Source organism: Engystomops pustulosus, chromosome 1 (assembly GCF_040894005.1).
Source record: "Engystomops pustulosus chromosome 1, aEngPut4.maternal, whole genome shotgun sequence".
Lineage (NCBI taxonomy): Eukaryota > Metazoa > Chordata > Amphibia > Anura > Leptodactylidae > Engystomops > Engystomops pustulosus.
Window position 1 is genome coordinate 85,737,999 of NC_092411.1, and position 6,103 is coordinate 85,744,101.

The following is a 6,103-nucleotide window of genomic DNA, read 5'->3' on the forward strand; positions in this document are numbered from 1 at the left end:
GAGAGAGGTTCTGCTCTCAGACACTTATGATAAATCTATAAATAATAATTATAATAACTAGTGGTTCCTGTTTGTAAGTCTGTTATCCAGGTGACAATATTCTGATCAGGGTGTGGGCGCTTTTTAAACATTTGTCTATTAATTCAATGGGATGAATATAGCAGGGAATCAGGGGTAGGCTGGTGGAGTCGGGGCTGTTGTTTTATTTTTATTTTGGAGCCTTACTTTTAGTTTTGCCCATTACTCAACCTGTGTGCTGAGCGCCTTAAAAAAAAAGAAATAAAAAACAAAAAAGGTACATTTACCCCTGCATGATACCAATGAAAGTATAACTTGTCCTGCAAAAAATAATACCTAACACAACTCAAACAACAAAATAATAAAAATGACACACTGCTTAGTAGATGGCAAATCAAGGGATTTTTTTCTCCAAATGAGTTTTCATTGTGTAGAACAAGTTAAAAAAAGTTATATAAATGGGATATCACTGTAACCTTACTGACCCATAGAACATAACTAACATGTTATCTATGCTATTTGGTGTATAAAGTGTAAAAATGTATTACACAATAGATGTTGCATAACCCACCCACCCACAAAAAAAAGCTAATAATGGTGCAAAAAATGAGAGCAAAACATTTCAACTAAAATATAGCATTATTGTGAAGTACAAGATGTAATGAAAAAAACTGTCTGAAAATAAACTTGGTAATATACAGTTCCAAAGTTATAATGGCATATCAAGATATTGTTATATTGTTTTAATAATGAAAAGTTCTACATTTTTCCAATACACTTTTTGTATCAATTCCTCACTGTTTTCAAGATCTCTACTTGCTGTCATTTAAAAGAAAGCTGCATTGTTTATTTCCAGTGGACAGAAATCTGACCATGGTCCCACAGGTGCACGGCTCGTTATATCACACATCTCTGATATTCTCTGTGATACTAACGAGCTGTGCACCCGTGTGACCATAGTCAGATTTCTGTCCACTGGATGTAAAGAAGCTTTCTACCAAAAAAGGAAAAATGGTCAGCTTACTGACATGCAGAGTTGTGGTGGAGGGTGCGTGGAAGAATAGCGCTGTGTCAATCAGCTGTAATAATCAAAAGGTTTAAGGAAAAGATGTACAAATCCAGGACTCCAAAAATGTTTCTTGTCTTTAAAAATCCATAATGTTTATTCTATATATTTTAAAAAATTATCCACAAAGCTTCACGATTACGTTGCTTCCGATCCTTATCACTATGCCTAACTGGAGCTTTAAATTTCTCTATGCCTATGGCCGAAAAAGTAGATATGTCACCTCCATGTATTTGTAAAAAAAACTTGTTTCGGACTGGAACCGTCAGAGACCTGTTCACTGATGCGTTTTTTTCAAAGGTCGGATTGTGCTGCCAACATATTGTATATTACAGAAAGTAATGTAACGAGATACATAACATACTTGGTATTGCAATTTATGAAAGAACGTATAACATCTATTTGTCACGGGTGACCTCGCGATCCATGTCTCGGATCGCGGGGGCACCCGTGCTCTGCTGCCGCTGCCCCGCTCCCCCTGGGTGGTACTTACCTGTGCCGGCTACTGATGGCTCCATCGCGGTCCCGTACAGACTGCAGGTCTGTCTCCTGTGTAGGCCGCGAGTGCCTACTCTTTAAGACTTTAAAGGGCCAGCGTCCCCCTTATTGGCGTGGCATTCCTGGCTCTGCTATATAGCCTGGCTACTCCCAGCATCCCCTGCCAGATATTCATGTCCTGTTACTGAAGAGAAAGCCCTCCGTGTTCCTGAGCGTTTCTATATGCCTTGTGACGGTCCTGGTGTCCGGTGGCAATCCTGTTATCCTGTGGCAGTTCTGGGGTCCTGATGTCCTGTAGCGATCCTGGTATCCTGTGGCGATCCTGGTGTCCAGTAGCCTTCCGAGGTCCTGCCAGCCATCCGAGGTCCTGCCAGCCATCCGAGGTCCTGCCTGCCATCCGAGGTCCTGCCTGCCATCCGAGGTCTTGCCAGCCATCCGAGGTCCTGCCTGCCATCCGAGGTCCTGCCTACCATCTGAGGTCCTGCCTCCATCCAAGGTCCTGCCTGCCATCTTAGGTCCTGTCTTCCTGTGGTCCCTACCTTGGCTGCCGCCACGGGCCTAGTCACACCCATGGAGCGACCTGGTGACTCCTGGCCGCAACAAGACCATCCCGCTTTGCGGCGGGCTCTGGCGTAGACCAGGAGTTCACTTAGACTCCGCTCCCAAGTTGCGGCTAGTATTGTTATCGCCCGCGGTGGTCCAAGGAGTCCACAAAACTTTAGTCCCAAGGGACTATTCCCCTGAGACTGTGACAGTATTTTGTCATTATGAACTGATGAAAAAACTTTTGTGTTCTTTTGGGCTCGTTAGTGGAACGATTAAGCAGTTGGTTAGATGAATTTCTTCAACCGATTGTTAGAACGTTGTCAGGTTACATACAGGACACTAAGGAAGTTCTGAAAATAATGACACAAATAGAATGGTGCCAACAGTATAAATGGGTTATATATATCCTGTGATATATCAGCCCTTTATACGAATATACCACACAATAGGGTTCTAATCGCCCTTGAGAGCCACTTGCACAGATATACTAAATATTCATATGAATTGAAACAATATATTTTGCCAGTCACGCATTTTCTACTATCTAATAATTTCTTGTTTTTCACCATCTTTGGCCAACATATAAGTCTCATGGTGGGAAGGGAAATATCTGTACAGTCCACTCAACCCTTTAGAGAGGACGTATATTTGAAAGGTATATCGATGACACCCTGCTCATATGGAGTGGCAGTAAGCAGGGAGTCACTGATTTCCTTTCTTACATTACAGAATGACTGTAATCTAGCGTTCACCTATCAGATTGAAAGCCACTAGCTGCAACTGGAGTCTAAGTGGCACCCGGTTTTAACCGGAGCCCGTCGCAAAGCAGGTTGGACTTGCTGCAGTGTGGTACCACCAGGTCGTTCCAAAGGCACAACTTGCCCGTGGTGGCAGCCAAGGTCGAGGTACAGGAACGGCAGGCAATCTCATAGTTGGGGACAAACATGAGGTCAAGACGGGCATCACGGGATCAGAGTCGGAGACGTAGCAATAGGTCAAGGCAGGCAGCGGAGAAGCATAGTCAGGACGGAACCGGGGTCACAACGGGAAATCACAAGAACAGTGCAGGGCATCAGACAAATCTTTCTCTGAGGCATAAGGCACAAAGATCCGGCAGAGTGTGATGGGAGAGGCAAGTTCAAATAGCCTTCTGGGAAAAAGGCAAACACGCGCATGGGCCGAGGACGGGGGTCTGGAGCAGGGACCGGTAAGCAGTGCAGAAACATATCCAAGCATTTTTTACAAATACAAGGAGGTGTCTACTTTTTCGGCCATAGGCATAGAGAAAATCTTATGACAAGGAATCCGAGAGGTTTAAATAATATAACGGACCTCATGTACCTTTACTAATTTATCAATGTAATCAATATAAATGTTATTCCATAGGTCTTTTACATATATTTTGTTTCCATTCTCTGTTCTCTTTAGGAAACGCACGTGTGTTTGGAACATTTCTCAATGTGCATGCCATAATCAATCGAATAGTTTTCAGTTGTTGTGTGTCTCCCTGCTTTTTAAATGTGTCTTTTACTTTTGTAATGTTCAGACCATGATTAAGAACTGGATATGTTAGTTCGAAACTCGTAGGTATTTTACTGGTGTATGGACCGTATTCTTTAAAAAAAAATATATGGAATAAACATTATGGATTTTTAAAGACAATAAACAGTTTTTGGAGTCCTGGATTTGTACATTTTTATCTTGAACTTTTTGATAGAAGCTTTCTATAGAATGACAGCAAAGAGAGATCTAGCAAACCGTGAGGAATTGATACAGAAACTATTTTTAAAATTGTATTATTACAAACAATAAAATCAATTTGCCAAAGTCGGAATACCCCTTTAAAGAGAGATCTGTCCATAGAGTGTGATGGACACTCAGGTGCACGAGCCGTTATTATCACAGAGTAATCAGAGCTGTGTAACTAACTAATAGCTAGTGCACCTGCGTGTCCATCACAAGACTATGGACAGATTTCTATCCACTGGAAGTAAACCTACAAGCTTTTTATAGAATTACAGCAAACCGAGATCTTGAAAAACATAAGGATTGTTACAGAATATATATTGGAAAATTGTATAACTTTTCATTTCACAAACCATATTATTTGGTGAAAGTGGACAACCCCTTTAAATCTCTAGGTTTATCGGATCATACTAAGTAGCGGTCTGATCATTGGACCTAGCTGACAGCTAGACAGCATGAGGGGGCGGTCCAAGGATGTGCTGGCCGAAGCATGGAGCCTGGCAGTCACTGCCGACATCAGGTGTGGGAGTGGAGGTCAGGGGGAGAATCTGGAGAGGGGAGCACCTTGGACCGCCCCCTCATGAATATGTAAGCTAGGTCCGATGATCGGACAGCTACTTAGTGGATTATTTCCTAGTTTATCGGTGTGTTCTTTAACACTGCTAAAACTAGGGTAGGGCTAGGAAGCTGCTTACTTTAGTGTTGCTAGAGGGTTTTATTCGCCTAAGGGGTTAAAGGTTTTGCAGAAAAGGGGGCTATAAAAGGGGAGCTATGACAGATAAAGGCATTAAAGCTTGGGGCTGTAAGGGGGAGGAATTGTGCATAGAAGCAGGTCCTGGACTGCAATGGTGATGCAGGTACCTATAGGAGTTAAAGGAAAACGGGTAATGTAAATAGCTGTTTTTTTATTTTCATATTTTCACATCAACAGTAGTGGCGAACCACATGAGAGGGGGAGAAAGGGGGCCGCATTGTGAATGGGAGTAGGTAAGTGTTTAATGGATGGTTACACAATAAAGATCATTTTTAACCCCTTACTTTACAATGTTACTCAGTTTTATTGCTGTTTTAGCTCCTATCACTCAGTGATGGTCGATGCAAGATTCCAGAGTGTGGGTGGGGACTCTCTAAGCAGACACATTATGATCTACCTAGTGCTGTGGATTGACAATGTGGTTACATTATCAGGGTGCAGGTGTATATACACTTTCATCTGGCTTCTTAACCTTGTACTAACACACTGACACATAGAAGGAGAGATTAGACAGATCAGAGATCCATGAGATACCTATTACACCGAGGCATGACAGACACAGGATGACAGACTTACAGTGTTACACTGTGAGCCCTGCTACATCTCTGTTCTCACAGATATGTGCCTTCCTTCCCAGATCATGTATCTCCTTGTAGTTTGTAGCTTTCCACTGCTCATGATGTGCTGGCAGGAAGTGATGAGTGTCAGTGTGAGCTCCATGCAGGGGGCACGGCTACAGGATCAGAGCAGAGAGAGATAGAAATCTCAGATCCACGCTGTCACACAGGAATCCAAAATGGCGGCCCCCCAATCGTAAGAAGTTACGGGGTCGTGTCTAGGGGCAACTAAAATTGTGTACGCCAGGACTGATAGAGACAGGATGGACTTATATCTGTAAAATGTTGTATTTTTGTCTCTAACAGTGAATTAGAGAATGTATTCTTTTGTTATCCTGAGTACATATAAGAACCCTGTCTTCGTGGGAATACCCCTTTAATAGGAGGGCAGAGAGAGGGGAGTATAAGCTCTTTGTCATTTTTAAGGACCATGGCCCACATTTATCAAAAACAGTGCAGTGTGTATCATGTGCAGTTGCCTGTGTAGTGTGCAGGGTGTGCCAGATTCAGGATTTTTTTTGTTGCACCTTTAACATAGGGCGTGTAACACAATTCTGTCAGATTCTGCCTGATAAATCTGGCGCACGGTCCAACTGAGCACCGAAACGTCTCCTGCTGAAATTTGCTGACATTTGCGCCGGGAAAAGTGCATAGGGAGGACACTTCTTAAATACAAGTGCATGAGAATGTGCAAAGGCTCACTGAAAACTGGCGCAAGGTCCTTAGTAAATGTGCCCCATATAAAAAAAAAAGTTTCATTTCACTTCAAGAGCAGAGGGGGTCATACTGTGTTCAGTGAAGAGCACTGCTACTTACACACACACAGGTATTATTACAGAGATCTCCAGGGCTCCAAGA